General features: G+C 30.0%; 1 protein-coding gene and 1 long non-coding RNA gene across 3 annotated transcripts in view; both read left to right on the top strand.

The window, feature by feature from the left end:
- LOC100877791 (uncharacterized) overlaps positions 1–21,396 on the top strand; it is a 412,529-nt gene that overhangs the window by 4,650 nt on the left and 386,483 nt on the right. The gene's annotated exons all lie outside the window — the stretch shown is intronic.
- LOC143266048 (uncharacterized) lies at positions 189–19,783 on the top strand. The gene is made up of 3 exons (XR_013041050.1): positions 189–460; positions 18,786–19,451; positions 19,544–19,783. It is a non-coding gene; the product is annotated as an uncharacterized LOC143266048 (long non-coding RNA).

Genomic DNA, 21,396 nt, shown 5'->3' with positions numbered 1-21,396 from the left:
TTAATCAATTTTATAATAATAGGGAAATGTCACCAATTTTTCAGATATTACCACTGATAACTGGCTTCTATCTTATTTTGTAGTTTTTGTTAATAAAAAAAAGTCGTATAAAGAAATATAATATTACATTTGACTTTTAGACGAAAGTAATTAACAGTTCATTCAAATAATTATTTAAGATTATTTAGCACTCTTTCTACTCTCAATTCGTACACTGCAACATTTAATTCTCCTGGATCTTTTCCCAATAACAGTTGACCATCCACGAACATCTTGTTCCTGAGAAAACTGTCCTCTCTTTTAAAGTAATTCGTAGCACGTGACAAGCAACCGTCGCAATAAAAGCTCCTCCCGTGTTTCCGCATCTGCTAAAAATTCTGCTGAAGCGAGTCACCCTCCATCGTGCCGCACGCTTGGCACGATTATATCTTACAATCTTCTTAAAACAAAAAATAAAAAGGTAAAAACTGCTTTACAAGTTTACACTAAAATGTAACCTTAATTTATTATCTTCAGCTTCTTCGGAATCCTTACTTTTTACTGCTTGTTCAAATTATATTAGTTCATCCATGTGCGATATCATACTGAATATGTATGTATATTCCTTTGCACTGGAAGGTAATTTGACTATTTGCAAACAGCAACTTTAAAATTTAGTTAAAAAATTAAATGAATTCTTTTGAGATTATTATTTCTCTACTAATAATTTTCACTATTGTTTGTTTCACTATGTTTATACACCACACGTGTCATATTATAGAATCAGTTAAAAAAGGCTTATTTCAAATTGTTGTATTAAATAAAATGGTGACTGAGAGTCACCTCTCGAGCGCAAAGGGATATAACCTAAATGTTGCAATATATTGCATACATATGTTAATCATCAAAATATTATAATGCAGCATATACTTCTTAATCTCCTATTACTTGTCTGTTCTTCTTTCTTCCACCTGTCTATTAAATTTCATTTAATTATTGCCTTCTAATTCATCTTTTACTTCTGTTATTTCCTCTTGCCCATCTTCTATGTAATTTTCCATGTTTCTATTTTCTTGTTCAATATTTTCTATTCTTTATCTACTATTAATCTTTTGGTTACTTTTTGTGATATCAGTTTTCACTTTTTGTTCACATATATCCTTCGATTCTACTTTTTTTGGTTGTCAGACCATATCTTTCTTTATCGCATTTCACAAACCTCGTTAACTTCGACTATGACTGCAATTTATTCGTTCTTTTACGATCAACTCGTGTCTTGTTGCCAAAAAATCTTAACTTCGTCAAATTATTTTGCCCGTGTCGTATTTCTGCTGGCATTATTCCTGTCAACCATTTTGTGGATGAGCGATCTAAATCGCATGTTAATGTTAGTACCGCTTCGATTCTCCCCATAAATGTTTTGGCAGATTTGTATTCGCGAATTTTGGCCTGCTCCATAAGCGTCCAATTTATTCGCTTTATATTGCCATTTTGTTGCGAGCTATAGGATGTTCTGCACTTCATCTGTATACTTTGTTTTATAAAAATTGCTCAATCTGTAAGAACAAATTTTTCGTCATTATTCATTCTTATTCTCACGATTCTTAAGTAAAAGAGAGTCTTTATTTCTTTTATATAGGAAATTAAATTACTTGCTCCATTTTTGCTTTTTAATAAGTGTGCAATAATGAAATTTAAATAATCATCAATAACAGTTCTATCGTTTCTAATTGGTCTACATTAATTCGTATGCATCAATTTTGCAATTTTTCACAATATTTTTGAATTTCTAATAAACTATGGTGTGCATATATTATGTTTTATACATTCACCACATTTATCATCATTGGTTTGCTTAAATGTCCTAATCTCAGGTGTTTTTTTGCCCTAAAAATTTATTTTTTTCTTTTCTGTGTCTGTATAAAAAGTCCTTTATTATATAATTTCAATTTGTTTTTGTTCAATTTTACATTAAAGCTATCATTGAAAGTGGCAGCAAATCTATCATAGCTTTAACAATTAGAGTATCTGTAACTATTTCTTTACTAACTGTCTTTTAAACTAATTGTGTCTTTTCATAAACCACCATCATTTTAATCTTACCTACTGTTACTGGTTTTTGTAATTCTTTAATATTCCTCTGGCGTAGAACCAAATCTTCTGTAATCGAATCTTGGGTTGCTTCTATCGTTGAAATAAAGATTCATTGTTATTTCTACATTAATTTTGCCACAAACGGAACTGACTCATTGTAGAATGTAAGAAGTGATCTTGATTAATAGCTTTGTGTTCGACCTTTGTTCTAAAGTGATCCCGAAATTGTCCTTGTCCTCGTCCGTGATTGTGCTGCGTACACGCAAGATGACCACGTTTATGGCATTTGTAACATTTTCCATTTTTCCATGTTCCATTTCAAGAATCAGGACAGTGGTATCTATTCCAAAAATCTAAAAGTTTCTAATATCAGGTCTTTTTCCATATCGCGATTGAAATGGAGTTTTGCCTTTGACAGAGCTTTTCGTACTTTGACTTATCACATAAACTGCTGTCGACACTGCTTTCTTTCTCGAGGCTTTTTGATTGTCACATGCTTCTGGCTGTTTCGACAATCGTTCTATTTTCTCTTCCAATGTTTTGTTGAGATGTGTAACTACAACTTTTTTGATACGCTATTCTTTTATTTTCTATGTGATTTATTGACCTGTTTTATTTATCTTTTTATTGACCTGTTCTAACTCATTATTTATTCTTACAATGTCAACTCTGTTCCCAATACTGTTTTTGACTTACTCTATCAATTTTATGTTCTACTTTCGATATTTGTTTTATAAAATAGATTGTACTATGAATAAAATCATCCTTGAGAATAAGAAAATAGCGTGCCGCTTCTACTGAAGGCTTTTCTGTTGCTCCACATACGTTGGCACGAATTAATTCATCTACAATTTTCGCTAAAGTGCTTTTAAGGAAACGATTGACCCTTTAAGCTTGGCCATTTGCCCAGAATGACGTAGCAGCTATTTTAACGTGTCTAACATTATCATAATCTAAAAACAATTGAAAATTTCTAGAGGCAGAGACACTGCCTCTATCTGATATGATTCATTCAGGATAGACAAAAATATTGAACGAGTATTTCAAATACAACACCAGTTTTTACTATTTGTTGTTTTGGTTGTTAGAAGTAGCGTGTATTATTACACTTTATATGTATAATTTATAATTATGTATTATGTATTAAAAGGATGTCTAAAAAATATTAAAAAAAAGGATGTCTAAATTGTATAGTATCCAAATATTTTTGTGGTCTTAAAATTAGATACAATTCTATTTTCCTTTAATTATATAGACAATAATTTGTATAATTTTGTTAACTATAAATTGCAATGCAACGTAGAATAATATTTGAAGTAAAATATATGTTCAATTATTTGCGTGATCGATACTACACACAAAATGTGTTGTATTAAAATAAGTTTAAAATATGAAATGACAATTTCTGGTATGTGATTTAATTTTCAAAACATCAGTTATGAATTATAATTAAATACGTGCTCCATTGAATGATAACGATAGAGAGGGGCTATTTCATCAATTAATAAATACATTATTGGAATTTAACACCAATAACACTTACGCTAACAATAAAAAGGGAATATCCCTATAATTAAAAAAATGATAACAATTTGTAAATAGACAGCAATGTGAAACAGTTTCGGTTCCTGCAAAAAAATAACTTTTTTAGAACTGAAGCAAATAACTTAAGTTTCTTTGAGAAACTAAGCAGGTTAGTTTACTAAATGGGGTGTTTTCGCTGTTATGACAAAAAATTGCAACATCGTTCAGGAGCTTTCAAGCACTTTCAGTGGTCTGGCAGGAAAATATTTCTCACGAAATTAATCAGTTTCAAGTTTGTTATAGGTTACAATAAAAAATATTTCCAAGCAGTTATTTTTTGAAAAAAAAAATTATGGTTTAATTTTACAGTTGTCGCTGATTTTAAGTCGAGCTCAATGACCACCTATACTATGATTTTCAAATAACCTGGAGATTAAAGGTGATCATTAAATTAATAAAGGTATTGCAACACTATAATTTATATTTATGTTTTGTTTCTTATGTGAAATAATAAATTACAAAAAATATAGTTTTATTTAAAAAACAAACGAGAATCAATAAAATAATTTTCTACAATTGTGTTTTCTTCAATTGAGCATTTATTTTAAAAATTCAAGTTATTTGACGTTTGTAGTATAGTATTAATTGAATCAGCGGTAGGGAATTTAGTTACTTTTAAGGACTGGTAATTACTAGTTACATTTTGAATAATTAATTAGTTACTCCCTAGTTAAATTGCGTAAATGTAACTAAAACATCTTATTCATTTTATGTTGTAATAATAAAAATATTTATTTTGAAATAATAAACAAATTAGAATAAACGACTTTAGAATTGTTATTTATTATAAAATACAAAATGAACACAACAGCATTTTGTAACAATATTAATTTATATATTAATCAAAATTACTATCAGTAAGTATACAATATAATTATTAATTCTAATCAATAATTAACAATGATAATTAATTATAATTAATAATTTTATTAACAATATATAAAATAATGTAAGATATATGCGCGTTATTCTGTAACAAAAATACTATACCAATATAATAGCTCTACTTTTCTCAGTAAATACTAGGTTTTAAGTGATTAGTCACTGTCTAAAAATAACTATTTAATTATAATTAGCTATCTATTTTTCTTCATTTCTGAACTCATTTTGATATCTATAACGCTATTAAAAGCCAAGACTTTTTATTAAAGCAAACAATTTCTTGGAAATTTTTTATTGTAATTTATAGTCAATTTGAAATTGATTAGTTTTTATTAGAAATGTTTTCTTTTCAAAATGAATGGAGGTTCTAAAAATTATCGATTCTTTTATGATAACTACCCTGTATAATAAAAAACTATGCTCTATTAGACTCAAATTAAAGAAATGGCGTTCAATGTAAAAACAGTTTGGTTCATCATTTTTTCAACGTAATGTAATAATAAATTAGTTCATTTAAAAGATGTTTCTATTAGAAAGAGCCTTATAATAATCACGTATTTGCGTCCTTACGGTTCGTTTACACACTCTTCTGCTCTCTTTATTTTTCATTATGTCGATCAATAAATACTTCCTTGTAGTTTTCTATTTATATATACCTTATATACGTTACTCCATTATCAAATGATTGTTCGGCAAAAACATGTCAATAATTTCTAATAGATCATTTTTTATCGTTATTCCTATTTTATTAAAATTGTCTTCTTCCATAATATTGTGAAGAACTTAAAATGATAACGAAAGAAGATGTCGGTATAAAAAGAGAGATAAAGGCATGATATCAGTGAATATAATGGCGGTAATAATTATTTATTTATTTATGCATAAATTATGCATAAATTGGTTACGAAATAAATGGAATTTAAGCTTTTCAACTAAAAAATAAAATATATTTTTGTATTCGTCAACATATCTTACCAAAAAGGTGCACGCAGTTATTCTTAAAATAGAAATAAGGTTTTAAAATAAAAATGTAACGCGGAAATGTTTAGCGCTAAAAATACGTTGTTTTTCGGATTATAATTTTAAGATAAGATTGCCAACACTGAAAATGCTGTTGTTACAAACGACAGAATTTAAATGTTTCAAGGAACATACAAATTACCTTTATTTACGAAACAATACAAGCAACGAACTAGTTAAATTAACATAAATATGTCGGCCTATTTATCGAGTGACACTCGTATTCATTTTCAGGCTAAATTTTTTTTTTAAATGTCATGACTCATGCATATAATTTGTGTAGAAGTCTCATCTGTATCATTCTTTGTCTAATTTTACAATCTACTTGTTTTCGTAGATTCGTCATCTGGTCATAAATTGAGGCGTTAAGAAACTCGAAAATATTCTATAATCTTGTTGTGCCTTTATATTTATTCAGAATACTGCCACTGAATGTGCCAAACTCGCACGTGCGATGTTAATTAATTAGCCGAATAGAATGCTAGAGAAACGAGTCGAAGATAATTTTTTGTCGTGGATTTGTGTGAGTAAGATTATAAATCGTGACAATTTTTTCATGATATTGTTGGTTTATACAAATCGAATTGAATACATTATATTTAACACTAGATCTACGGACGTTTGATGGTCACTTTTATTTAAATTTACCTAAAGTAGAAAAATAAATAAATTGCAGATGATATGTGAACTGCCTAAAACATTGATTCTTTTGCTGAAAGTTGACATTTTTACAAAAATTTCTTAACAAATTCTGTCATCTAAAATAGACCTATCATCCGTCATTTTGACGGGTTCCGTAAATCCAGTGTTAAATATTCAACGTATGATGCAGAGAAAAAATATACCAATATGCAAATTTTCGAAGTATTTGAAATTATACATAGATGTTTAGTCAAGATTTTTGTTTATGAGATTTTTATGGGATATATAAATATATAATACAAAATGACACCGTGTTGTTTTATTTGTTTTTCCTTAACCAGTTAACTGTGACGATCTTTTTGCAAAGCGCGCACCAATGTGTGTCGCGATAATCAAGCGATGACGAGTTAGCTCTCAAGAATTTATGAATCCATCTCGAATCATTTACAGTTTTTATTTGTTTATTTCATTTCGTGTTGGCCTTTAAACATTTTAAACATATTACAATTTACGAATATAATTTAGTTTTCGCCAAAATTACAATTTAAATATCAAATTGTAACAAAATTTTACGCATGACGGATATAGTCGTCATGACACAAAATTCTGCCACATCTCCATAACCGATATAGTCGTCAAACACACTTAACTGGTTAATTTACACTTCACAGGATGTTTCAACTGAATATGTAAACAATTGTTATTGGCTTTATTTGCATATGTATTAAATGTTCAGTGCTTATTTCAATAAACACTGAACGATAAAATAAAACTAAATAATACTAGATTATATTACGACCATAACGTGAATCTGACAACTTTCAGATCAGGAAAATTAAAATTCTTTGTTTTGAATGATTTTTTTTAGAAGATTCACTTCCTCGAGTTTTTTAACGAAATCATCTTTAAAACGTAGTATTTCATAAAGATTAATTTTATGCCAAAATAAAGTTGGTATGTTGAATATTAATATGTCAACCATTTTGTTGTAGCTCTTATAGTTTTTGGGAAAATCGAATGTAAATATAATTCGCACATTCTCAATTCTGAAGATGTTTTGTACCTTTGCAGTAATAGGTATTCGGACTCTTTGGAATCTAACAAAAACTTTATGATATAAATTTTATATAACTACATTATATAACTACAAAATAATCTAAATTATTATTACGAATTGATACAAATTATTATTACATAATGAACACTTAAATATGTTTAAAGAATGATCAAAGTATAAAAGGCATCCAAAACGTACAAACAAATCCTGATATTTTTGAATCTATTCCAAAAACTAAGAATCTGGGAAAAAGTCTAATCATAAAAAATGAGGAATATCCCTGTAAAAGTTACAAAATAATTTAAAGGGGTTCCAAAAATATTTTAGTGCACAAAATATTAGCATAAAATAAAGCAAGGTTAAGAATAGATATTTTAATGAGTACTCGTTCAGTATCGTTTATGCAATAAAAAATTAAACAATTTAGATTTGTAAATCTGGTATGAATACCATCAATGAATAAAAATCGTACAATTCTCTAAAATTTATTTTTGAACAATAAAGTATAATACATTTTTTACTTTGTTGTAAATTGTCATTTTTACTTTTTTGTTCGTTGAGAATAAGGATTGGAGAGTAGATTAGTACTACTAAGAAAGAAAAGCGGTACTTCTATTTATTGTTAAGTGTAAATATACGCATTTATAGAGAACATGATATTACAATGTTTTACTTGTCAAACCGGTTGTAATAATAAACTAAAATTAGATTGCGTACGCGTAATTTCATAACCTAATTCCAACATACTCTAATATTTAGTTACATATTAGTAAGTACTTGAGATCATTCTTAACTAGTTAAGTGTGTTTGACGACTATATTCGTCATGGAGATGTGGCAGAATTTTGTGTCATGACAACTATATCCGTCATGCGTAAAATGTTGTTACAATTTGATATTTAAATTGTAATTTTGGCGAAAACTAAATTATATTCGTAAATTGTAATATGTTTAAAATGTTTAGAGGGCAACACGAAATGAAATAAACAAATAAAAAGTGTAAATGGTTGGAGATGGATTCATAAATTCTTGAGAGCTAACTCGTCATCGCTTGATTATTCCGACACACACTGGTGCGCGCTTTGCAAAAAGATTACCACAGTTAATTGGTTAAATACATTTGCTATACATTACTTAAATTTGCTTTTCTGGTAATATTCCCTAATCTTATTTTTTTCAAATTCGTGTCAGACATATTCGATCACATTTATATATCTGGTGAATAAAATGGAGTTTCTATAAGTCTAGGATAGTTACATAATACTTAGCTTTTGGTTACATAGAATGTCTGCTTCGGATCATTGTTGGATAGGTAGTTTTATTTTTCATTCTTAATAAAATGAAACAAACAATTGTCCATTTGGTATTTCAAATTTTTGTGCAAATTGTTTAAAATTTTTTTTGAGAATTTTTAAATATTTCACTTTATCCATTGTTGCATCAATAAATTCTATATTTCTGGTATCTTCTGTTCGTATGCATCCCCATAACATCATCGTACCATCTACATACGTGTTTTATCTTGTGACGTGGGTTGTGAACGTGATGTTCTGTACTTGGCCTCCTCTATGCAATTTTCTATCTTCCGTCGCATCCAAACAGATTTAGTTTTCTTCTGCCAGAAAATATGATAGTTTTCCAATAATTTTAGTTTCCATTTACGTAAGGTTTAGCAAACTATAATTTTTTTCTATTAACTTTTGAAATGCAAGACTTTTTCTTCTTTGCTATACCTGTGATATCTGTTTTTGTGTACAGTTCTTTGACATATTTCTACAAAGTTATTTTTTTAAGTTCTTTTGTAAAAATCTCTTTCATTAAATTCTTAATATTAATTGCTGAATTTATTTTAATTTGTCTACAAATACGTATATTATCAGTGTCCATAACAATATCTTTTTCGCACTTACAGATTTATTCTTAACTCTGTACCCATTATTATTTAAAGTGTTACAAATTGTTCATTGTTTGGCAACAATTTTACTTGCTCAAAAAAATTTTCATTCTTATTACGGTATTGTAATTTAATTTATTTGCTGGAAAATCTATTCCTTTTTTCTCGATAGTCATTTTGCTATTAATACTCAAACAAATACTTAACAAGCATTCAATTTTTTTTGCTGCTTAATATTTTTTGTCTATCTGGCGATAATACCAACATTTAAGTTATACGAATCGTGTAATTTGAAAATTTTATTACGTACAAAAAAAATAGTAAAATTTTACTTGTAAATTATAGTAAATTAGTTTATTAGTAAAAAATATAAAATAATGGCAAACTTTTTATAATTTTAGTTAAATATAAACAAACAGTTTATGTTATTTAAAATTGATAAAATTAATTGTTATTTAAATTGTATCAACAAATATAATACTGCCTTATTATTGAATGGAAGTATTTTCCTCCCAATTTTTATTACTAGCTATTTATCCTAATTTTTATAACTACCCTCTATAAATAATTGTATAAGTGCTATTAATTGTTTTAAAATAAGTCCTTCTAATAAAGTGGTTCTAACGATATCGAGTGACACAATTTAGGAAGAAATAATGCTAATTATAAAAATCGGTTGAAATTAATTTTTTTAAAGTTAAAGTGTAGGTGGATTGTTTTATCGTCTCTGAAAATTACAAATTTCATCAAAAATTGGTGCATCAATTTTTACGATAAAAAACATACATACAAATATACAAAATTGCAGTTTTAACGATATTAAATTAAATTAGCAAAGTTTAATATTGTTTAATAAAATTCAATTAAATTAAATTAGTAGAATTTGGTATCATCAAATTACATGAAATATAATAGTCGGGGAAGTAGAATTACCGAAACGTTGTTAGAATATACTCCTTAGTATTCATAAATGATCCTTAGAAAAAGTCCATTAGTTTACTAAAAAAGATTTCCAACACATTATTTCGACCATTCTAAGTATACCCCTTTGACATAAGTTTCTTATGTATTTAACACCATTAAGGTTCGTAATCGCGCAGTCAAAGGGTATTATGAGACTTCATGCTACAAAAAACGTATGCGGATTCTAAATGTACTACCGTTAGATAATATTATAAGCTTTTTAAACTGTTTGATTTAAAATGAGATATGTAATTAATACTGTATAAAATATCAGTTTTTAATAATAGTCTAATAAAATTTAGTAATACTCTGTCTATTTAATACTGTATAAAATATCAGTTTTTAATAATAGTCTAATAAAATTTAGTAATACTCTGTCTATTTAATACTGTATAAAATATCAGTTTTTAATAATAGTCTAATAAAATTTAGTAATACTCTGTCTATGTGGTCTAATTTTACAAATATAAGAAAATCCTAAAAAGGTTTTAAACAAGTACTTTTCATATTTATCGAAGAACGTGTCGTCATTGGAATTGTTATTCGTATAAATACTCGTATAAATCATTTAGTAAATGGTTGCATATGACAATGCACTTTTTGCATTTATTGAGAAATAAAAGAAATTATAGCGTCGTTGAGTATTGTTGGTGTGACCGATCGTCTTTCAAGGACGATATTTTTTTTCGCCGAGTCGCTGCGTAGAATGTTCCTTATAACCTTTGTCCGGGTAACTGCCGATTGTCGGGCTTTGCGAGTCTCTGACGGTCGATTCGATGCGTTCTCACGTATAAGACCTTTGTACCGCGTTTCTTTGCATATTTGCTAATGCAAGTTCTTTTATATAATACTTGCATGATTGTTTCAACAAATACTGCGGTGATGAAAAGAAAGTTTGAGGAGAACAGAAATGAACTCCGGTTGTCAAGAATGAGCTATTTTTTAATAAGAAGTAATTTGTTCTATCATTATATGTTGATCCGAACAACATAAATATTTTATATAATATAAGTTTTGTATAATAATTGTGGATATAAATCATTTGTGCTCCTCTACGCTGTAGTCTTCTATTAAAAAAAATTTTCAATCGTTCGATGAGTATAACGCCAAATAAGTTGTGTTTGCCTACCATAAATTGGTGTAACTTCAGGTTTCTCCAGTACGACGATAAAATGTACACTTTACGCTTGTTTGTGTTTCTCACACTATAGTCTTCTGTCCACAGTATAAACTACAATACGATATCTTTCATTGTTCAGGATGTACTGACAATTGTGCTGAGTTAGTCTAACCTAGTACAGCTTAAATATGTAATATTGTTTACATCGACTGACTGGTAATCCATGTCTTGTTTAGTATGGAAGACTATACTGCGAACTGCCACAAAGAAAAGTAAACTACTCTTTGTGTTGTTGTTTCGAACGAATCGGAAGTTGTACTGAATTGTGCTGAACTAGCATAACACAAACACAACTGCAACTGTATCAAGCTATAACTCTGTTACCAACATCGATACAGAAAAAGGATGAATGGTTCAAGGAGTACTATATTTTTGGGTGCAAGTTTTTTTAGAAATGCAGAGGTGCGTATGCGTTACATTGCATTATTTCTTTTATGGAAATGCATAATTTTTTTAAACAGTTGAATTTCTTTTACTATTCTACTTAAAAAAATGCTGAGTACAATAGTAAAAAAATGATTATTTATCCAAGTACTTTAAACAAATATCGTTATTAAATAAAATGAAGTGCTTTATGGCAACCTTTGAAAATCCAGCAAGATGATATACCGTCAGACAATTCACGATTGACTATAGAATATTTAGAAAATAAGTATTGATATTTTATAATCAAAATGTTATTACAATAAAATTAGACAAAAGTGGATGGGCTGATCAGAAAAATCTTTTTTCCATTTTATTTTTCATATTACAATTTTAATACTGGAGCATGAAGTGGCACAAACCTAGCGCTATTCAATACGATTGTCAAAATTAATTTTCTACATAGTTCCAACTTTTAATAGGCGCAGGGAAGTTGGTTTTCCCTTGATTGGCAGATGGTGAAATTTCTGTAACAAGGAAACACCACAGTTGTTAGGTCATCGATTTTGATAAAACTTTGTCTGGTGAATTTAGAGCAAACATAAACCAACTCGTGTTCGGCCGTTTTTGTCTGTACACGTTATTTCACAAAGTATTTAATTCTTTGATTTTTAAAAATATTAAATTACTTAATCATATTGCGAAAGTTCTGGTATCAAAGATGGTAGAGCTGTAGATTCTTGAATTACTATAATACATCATGAGGTGAAATTACAGTCATCATTAAATTACCTAATCTTCCTTCCTTCTTCTCATATTTTTTATTTGGTTCTTACGGATATATTTATACATGTTATGTTCTCTAATCGTACAGAACATAACAATTAATATATTTTTATACTTATATCTGTAATAAGAATATAGTCCACAGTGATTTATTGTGTACTTTTCAAAATAGTGTATTATGTACGAAATGGTGATGGCTGCCTATCTAATGTTATGTGAGAATGGAAAACGAGATTCTTTATCAATCGCTGCTTCTTGATTATGGTTATAGTTCTTCTGCAGTATTAAATGCATCGTTTACACCAATCTGCATAAATGAATTGCCTTTTTAGCAGTTTCTATGTAATACGATTTTGCGTATGATTATTATACACTGCTCAAAAGAAATATGGCATAGAAAAAATTTAGGCAAAAATTGGCCAAATTTGACTGATGATAACTCCGTGAAAAATCATCGCAAAGTTATGCTCTTTTTTTTTAATTAAAGCTTGAGATCTCTACTTTAAGACCCTGTAGTTTGATTTTAGATTTGATGCATCCCTACCACAATAACACCGTAAATGTGAGGTCATGTTTGCAATATTGAAAATTACAAAGTTTGACGAAATGCATGGACTTGCCACATTTTTTTGGGGCGATACTGTTTGCAGCAGCATAAAGTACAAACTTTTATCTTTAATTTCCAGTATGTGAAAAACCGCTACCATTTTTTTCTGCAAAGATACAGAACTTTAAAGAAACCCTTGCATTTATGGCATATACCGCCGGCATTAGCATTACCCGATATGCACCTCGGAGAGGTTGCTGGACAGATTTTGCACATCATATGCCTCTGACAAGAGCCTTTTTTTGTGTGTATATGTGTGTGAGTATCTGTGTGTCTGTATGTTTGAATTCTAATAACGCGTGTTTCCACCGCGTTGTTGAATTATCCCTTGCAGTCGATTACTCATGTTAATGCAAGCCCTAATTTCTTCCTGTGGAATGTCATTCCAAATTTCAGTTAAGACTTGCGATAGATCTTACAGATTGGTAGGTTGTCTTGTTAAATTTCTATAGGGTTCAAATTTGGACTTACTGCAGAATATGGAAGCAATCAAATTGAATTGGGACTGCAAAATTCGAGAATGATTCTCAACGAGGCTTCTCGACGATAATTCATACACACACACAGATTCTCACACACAAATACGCACAGAAAAGGCTCCTGTCAGAGCCATATAATGTGCAAAATCTGTCCAGCAACCTCTCCGACCTGCACATCGGGTAATGCTAATGGCGGCGATATATGCCATAAATGCAAGGGTTTCTTTAAAGTTCTGTATCTTTGCAGAAAAAAATGGTAGCGGTTTTTCACATACTGGAAATTAAAGATAAAAGTTTGTACTTTATGCTGCTGCAAACAGTATCGCCCCAAAAAAATGTGGCAAGTCCATGCATTTCGTCAAACTTTGTAATTTTCAATATTGCAAACATGACCTCACATTTACGGTGTTATTGTGGTAGGGATGCATCAAATCTAAAATCAAACTACAGGGTCTTAAAGTAGAGATCTCAAGCTTTAATTTAAAAAAAAGAGCATAACTTTGCGATAATTTTTCACAGAGTTATCATCAGTCAAATTTGGCCAATTTTTGCCTAAATTTTTTCTATGCCATATTTCTTTTGAGCAGTGTACTTTGATGTTCTATTCATCTATCAATTTCAAGGCTTTATTATTAATTAATGCACTAAATTCCTTTTGAATGCCTGTTTCTATTCAGTAGTCTCATTTCTGGAAAGTTTTTTCAGCAACATCTTGGCTGTAGTCACATACTTCAAGAATTCTGTAAGGATCATTCTTCTACTTTCGACCCTGTACTATCTTCGAGATCTTCAACGATTAGTAGGTCAGATTATTTTGTGTTTTCTGAATTGGTAATCATCTTGGTTGATTTATCCAGTGTTTTGATCAATGTTTCCATCGATAGTAACATTCACGACGTCATTCTTCTTCCAGTGAATCATCAATGAATCTTCAAACTTAACCATTGTTGGTTGAATCAGAATTAATTCAATTTCGACTTTCATCCATTTTTGCGGAGTTAATTGTTTTTTGCTGAAAAGTTTTCCTAAATGAGGATCATTATTCTCATTCCCGGTATGAACTTGATCATTAAATACATATTTCTACTAACTCTTACTATTTTTTTTACCGGAACCCTTTCAGTTTTTCTGGATATTCAACGGAAGTGCATTCTCGTGCACGTATGTCACATTTTTTCTTATCTATAGTTCTATTTAGTACAAATCCTTTGTACCCAGGGGTGTTAAGATCTGGCACGTGCAACGTATTTTCAAGACTCTCGACTTTCATTGTTATTTAGTACAGTCAACTTTACGATGTCATTGGCTTTTACTTTCACGATCGCATTACTCATCGAATGTACTTTGTCATTATCGCATTCGTGTTTGCATATGAATTTTTGTTCATTGTTGCACGTATGCGATGCACCCGCTGTTCAAACATTATTTTTCTTGCGATGAGTCACTTTCTGCTCTGAGATCTTTCGTTGCGAGAAGAAAACATCTAATTATAACTACAACTGTTGAAACAATTAACTATATCTTTACTACATTGATTCCTTATTACGTTCAAATGTATATTTTTTTGTATTTAAAGCATTGAAATGGAAATATTGTCGTCTAACCTTCTTCACTGTTTACTTTGTTTTCAAAAGAACCTTTCTATCACATACTTTTCTTCTGCATATAATTGCTTGCAATCATGTGTCAGACTACGGTTTTCGCGCTTTTGAAAGCCTCGCTTCCAAAATTTGTATTTTCAAAGATTCTACCTTTGCCAATTCATTTCTCAAGTCAATCCGTGCAGCAAGGATTTTCAAAACAGAAAGTTTGCAGTAATAAAATTTTTAACTGATTACTGCTGATTCTCGCTTCCATTTGTCGAAGTTTATTCTGCATCAAAAAACCTTCTGTATTCGTGCGCGTCTTCTCTGTCAGCCATTTTGTGCAACGTCAATTGCTCGAAAAGCATCGCTTTTCTTGCCAGTCCGCTTGATTGATACATCGCATGCAACTTCCTCCAGATTTCGTTGGCTGCTGTACAATCTTTCGTTTGTTTTAATTCTGAAAGATTAATCGTCAAAATTAAATTCGACGTGCTTTCCTGTTGGTTTCATTCTATGTTTTTGCTGCTGCTGCCGATACGCTGCTTCTCGGTAATGCAAACAGTCTGAGTCTTTTACCGTACAGTCAGCGAAATTATTAGTTTCACTGTTTTTACATATTCTTCATTACTATTGATTAAGTTTTTAATTGTTACCGACTGAGATATTAAAATGAATTCCTATTTCGGTTTCATTTGCTGTGCTTTATAGGTTTCTTCGAATTTTGCGCTTTATTTCCATTATTGTTGCAAATTGCGTGGAGTATGAACAAATATGTATTTTACTTTATTTTTGTAACAGAGTATACTTTCAGGTTCATTTAGTTTATTTTAAATGTATCGAAAGGCAAATTATTAAATAAGGACAAAAACATTAAAATAGCTATATATGAAAATGCAAGGTTCTTTAACAGAGAAATTATCCTAAAAAGTACGAAGATTACTCTATGTAATAATTTTATTTGATCATGTGATTTACATGAAGATCCAACCCAAGGACGGAAAACAAGAAATTGCTGCAAAAAAATACATCAAACTCTAATAAACAAAAATGTAACTACGAGTTAAAATTTCTCTATTGAAAAAAAGCGTACGCAATTTGATCAAGTGATAAATGTTTTTTATGGATGTAAAATGTCTCGAAACCACCTTTGACATTAATTTTCATTAAACGTCCGTTTTGTCGAAAATAACTGCCCAGCGTGTTTTGCGTACACGGTAAGAAATTTAAAGAAAATGGAAGAGGAAAAAGTTTTAATATACATTACTGGCAATATGTGAACATGTATCAATATTTATACTTGCATTCTCGAGAAATGAAGGTGATCTTCAATCTTTTAAATAGAATGTTATGTATTCTTTTTATATCATATGAAAGCATGTATTAAAATGAGTTCCACCGTATATCATACGATAACCTACAGAATAACTAAAGGACAGAAATAAAAGAAGTACTTCGAATATTTCATATTTCCATTACTTACCGATATTTCTCATGGATATTATATGTTTGCATTTCATGAACTTGTGACGTGAATGTAGTTCATTTGATAGGATCTTTATTAGTTAGAACATACTTTCTGTAGTTTTGTATTATGATTATGTTTGCGATGTTGCTGTCAGAATATTTACTTTTATCACAAAGTACAGAATTATTACTCAGAAAGCATTTAGTGATATTCTAGAACAATGTATCGTTATTCGAGACAAGAGAAAACAGATATGGTGTGTTTATTACGAACGGGGTAAAAATAAAAGATGTAGTGAAGTGAAGTACCGAGAAGAATTTCCAAATAGAATGATACTAAGTGAAAACCAGTTTGTTTTAGTGGTAAAGCGTTTGAGTGAAACGGGTTCCGCAGAAAATAAAAGACAATTATCTGGAAATTTTATCTGAAGCGAAGTTAGAAGTTCTGCTGCATTATCAAGAAAATCCGTCAACCTCAATACGAAAAGTAGTTACTGCGGTATTTCATATAAACAAGATTTTACTATTATGAACCCTTTAAATACCATAAAGCACATGGATTAAGAAAATGTGATTTATTTAAAAGTCATTTAAGTGAGTTGTTCAAAATTTTCTAATTACTTTGTTACAAATAACAGGAGTGACTGCCAGTTTTATAAAAAAATTTTTTGACTTGATGAGTCTAGTTTCGATAATAATATGATGTGTAACCATAATAATACTATGGAGTATTGGAAATGCAAAACGAAAAGGGAAAGAAATTATTAAGTACAATTTCGTACTAGTGTAATTGAATTGGTGTATAATTGATAATGTACTTTGGGTACCGCATTTTTATAATGGAATACTGAATGGTGGTAGATATTTAGTTTTTCATACAATTTAAAAGCTACCGGGATGCATTGCCATTATCCATCGTTAAAGATTTTTATTTTCAACAAGATGGATCCACCTCCTAATCGTAAAGCACTATCAAGTTTTTTAAACATTTTCTCAACATAAATGGATTGGAACATCTTGTAAAATGGCCATCAAGCTCTCCAGATATCTTCTTCAAATATTTTTATGGGGTCCTCTCAAAAATATTGTATATGTTACATTATTCTATAAAAAATAATAGACGCCTTCCTATTTCAAACAACAATGACAGAAGCCACCGAAAGCGAATTGCATAGAAAAGTGTATTCTAGGTAATGAAAGTCACATTGAACAAAATATAAACATATCAATGAAAAGTGTGGGTAAGTAATGGTAATACGACATATCAAAATATTTCTTGCTCTGGATTCATCAAAATAAGGATCAAATGTTTGTGGGTTACGCCTTGTATATTACAAGGATCAGTTATGAAGGATTACTCCTTATAATGCGGATTGCAAGGATTAATTCTTAAGGATTGCTCCCTGTGAACCTTATTACAGGGATTACTGGTTGAGGATTCCCTGTATTCTCATGCATAATAACCACGGGTCCTGTCGGATATTCGAGTCAAATTTGTAGCCTTGGGAAATGCCGTTTGCGTGAAATTTCAAGTCAAAGTTTTATTCTGAATCACTTTACGACTTGCCTTAACTGGAGGTAGAAAATTTAGCACACTTTGCTTTCAAGAATGTGGTTGTATTTCGTGTCACAAGTAGTACTTTCCGAGGTTTTAACAGTGTTTGAAAGTACGTGTGCTCCATTTCCGACAATAGTAGAGCATCATTCACCTAGGTTTTGGGTTGATGACCGAAACTTGAAAACATAAGATCTTGACATTTTTACCGAACAGTAGTCAAAAATAAACAGACGTTACATTACGTGTAAGAATACATAAGCGGACTCAGCAATACAACTAATTAATCATCCATTAACTCAAGAATGAAATGAAATCGTAATTTCTCCTTTCGCAAATAATTTTTCTGCTTTCGTAAAATTATAATGGCATCGTTATTCAATTCTTGAAAATTAATATTAACTAAATCGGTCAAATATCAATTTGACGCGCTTCTGTATTGATTTTCGTTTGTGTATGTTTTATCGTTTGTCCCTTTATTTTTCTATTCCATATTTAATTTTAAAGTACGTTATGCACCGATACAGCAAAATAAGTAAAATTTAAGAATTTCAAAGATGGGTATTTCTTCGAACAAATTTAAAAGCGATAAAGTTATGACCTAACCCCCTTTAATTTCACATGTACTACAATATATTTGATTTGTAACAGAAACTCTGAAATGCCTGTCAAAAACTGATTGATTTGGCGTAGAATGCCAATCACCCAGTCGCACCTTTAACCCATAAATCGCACCAGTTGCGAATGTATGCTTTTCTTGCATCTCTCGAAAATTGTCAACAACCCAGATACGAAAATTCTAGTTATTTGCGTTGAAGTGAGTTTTCTTAGCTCTTTATTTACTGACGGGACCTATAAGTCTTGTAACTTTTCTCATGGTACAGTATTATTTTAAACGTTTTGAGACCCATTGGGACTTTAAATCCACTTCTATGAAGTTCTTTCTTCAATAATTGGATGGACAAGCTTATTTCTTTTTTTTTGGGAGCTTGTTAGATACATGTATATAAAATGATGTAAGTTCAAGATGGATGTCTAGAAGATGAAAATCGTCCACGTGCATGCGTATATAAAATATTTGTTTTGAATTTTGGAAAGCATAAGAAAAAAGGAAGTCTGCATCTGTGTCTAAAGTATCCGCTTCCAGAACGCTAACAAGTATACCTATGGAAGTGTTAACGCTCGTGGAGGAAAATAAATTCGCTCGAGCCTTGTTGTATATTACACGTGGTGTGCCGACTAAGTTTGTTCTTATTATACTATCTATGACTATTTCCTTACACGAAGGACCGCTCCAAACTTGGAGACTACACAAAAGTAATACGAGTTGTTGCTTTTGCTAATGTTAAAAGTCGAATGTATATTTCTTACAAACATGAAAGCGCGGTATACATGTACAGTTTTTACAGAATAAGGACGAGGGAAACAATTCTTAATTTCTATTGGCTATACAAAATGGAATGGAAATGGAAGCTTGAGTGACGTATGATGAGCCTGGGTTTTCCCCAAAAAATGACCATAGCAAATAATAAAATCAAGCAGTACGTCGACATGAATAGACATTAGAAATAACGGACTCTATTGCTAAAATTAAGGTGTTTGTCAATCAGATGTAAAGGCAATAAAGTAAAATACTCGATAGAATGCAACGACTTCTTGGGTGTTATTATTGCTACAGGTAAAGACACTAACCAAAGGTATGACCCCTCACTATGGGACTATTTTCTAAAACTTAATAGAGGGCCTAAACAGGAAGTATCACTCTCCGATTTTTCTGAAATTTGAATATGTTACAATATCTGAAAAACTAAGATACACATATTTTTTTTATATGCGCATATGACGTATTAGGGCATGAAATGACTCTCCAAAGTGGAGAAGCAAAATTGAAAAATTGCGATATTTTTTAGACCAGTAAAGCGATTTTGATGATTTTTCGTACGAATGTATTTTTCGATAGGAAACGAAAATCGACTTAAGGAAAAGAGAAGTGAAAATCAGGGAAATGCACCTAAAGTGATCAATATTTTGTTAGAAAATAAATTTTGATCAGATTAAAATAAAATCTATTAAAACTTCAAGAGGAAAGTAAATTAAGTACTTAAACAAAGTTTACACGAATGTAAAAGATTTTTTAAACATTCAGTGAATATGCGTAAATATGTGTAATAATTTGTGTAACGCTTAAATACTTAACATTAACGCTTTAATAAATAGATTGGTCGAATATATATTTCCAATTGTTTACTACTTATGATACATGAAAAGTACATTTGTCACATACAAATTGCATGGTTGCAATACTGTTACAATACATTTTATTAAGAAGCCCTTTCTTGACCTATTTTGTAAATTGAGCAGTTGGTAGGTAAAAGAAATTAAGGAGTGCAAAGGGTTAAAAGTACTAAATTGGTCAAGTGTTCAATTAAGACGAATTAATGTTTATATTCGATTATGTTTTATTGTTTACTTATCTATTTTTACTTTTAAATTATGTATGTATTATACGCTAATATGTTTAGTCTTAATTCGCAAAAATATTAGCAATAAAGTACAAACGATTTTAAGGGACTGTAAGATAAATGGTTATAATTATAAAAAGTTTCGTAGGTATTCGTAGAGCGCCGCCATCTTTGAAACGTTATTATAGAGGTAAAAAATGAACATATACATTCAATTATATTTTATCGTTTATTTATCTACATTTACTTTTAATATATGTTATTAATAGAATTTTAAATAATTTAAAGAAATGAAAGGTTAGGTTTACAGTCAAAAAAAGCTTTGCAGATATTCGTAGAGCGGCGCCATCTTGAATCAACATTGAAAATCAGATGGTTTCAAGTATAAGAGATTAGATAATGAAGTAAAATTAAACAAATGCTAATTTGTCGGAATAAAATGCCTAACAGGAAGCAAAGTAACCTTGCTTACGGTTAAAATTGTCTGAATAAAATAAAATAATCTTAAATTCCACATCAGAAAGGATAAGAAGACTGATATCCTTGAAGACTAGGAAGTTCAACTTGAATGAAACTGAATAGCAATAATTTTGTTAGGAGTTGCAGAAACAACAGAACAACAAAAACTAACATAAATAAATAGAAGTACAAAGATGCTTTTTAAAACGTTTGCTATTTACCATGCTAAACGGAGCAATATTTCCAACAGCATAAAGCTTTTTAATCAAGATGCAAGGAAAGGAAGCGGAGAATAACGCTGAAGGAGAAATGTTTCTGCAATCGATGGACAAAATACCTCT

Source organism: Megachile rotundata, chromosome 2 (assembly GCF_050947335.1).
Source record: "Megachile rotundata isolate GNS110a chromosome 2, iyMegRotu1, whole genome shotgun sequence".
Taxonomy (NCBI): Eukaryota; Metazoa; Arthropoda; class Insecta; order Hymenoptera; family Megachilidae; genus Megachile; species Megachile rotundata.
This window is presented reverse-complemented; position numbering and strand designations above follow the sequence as displayed.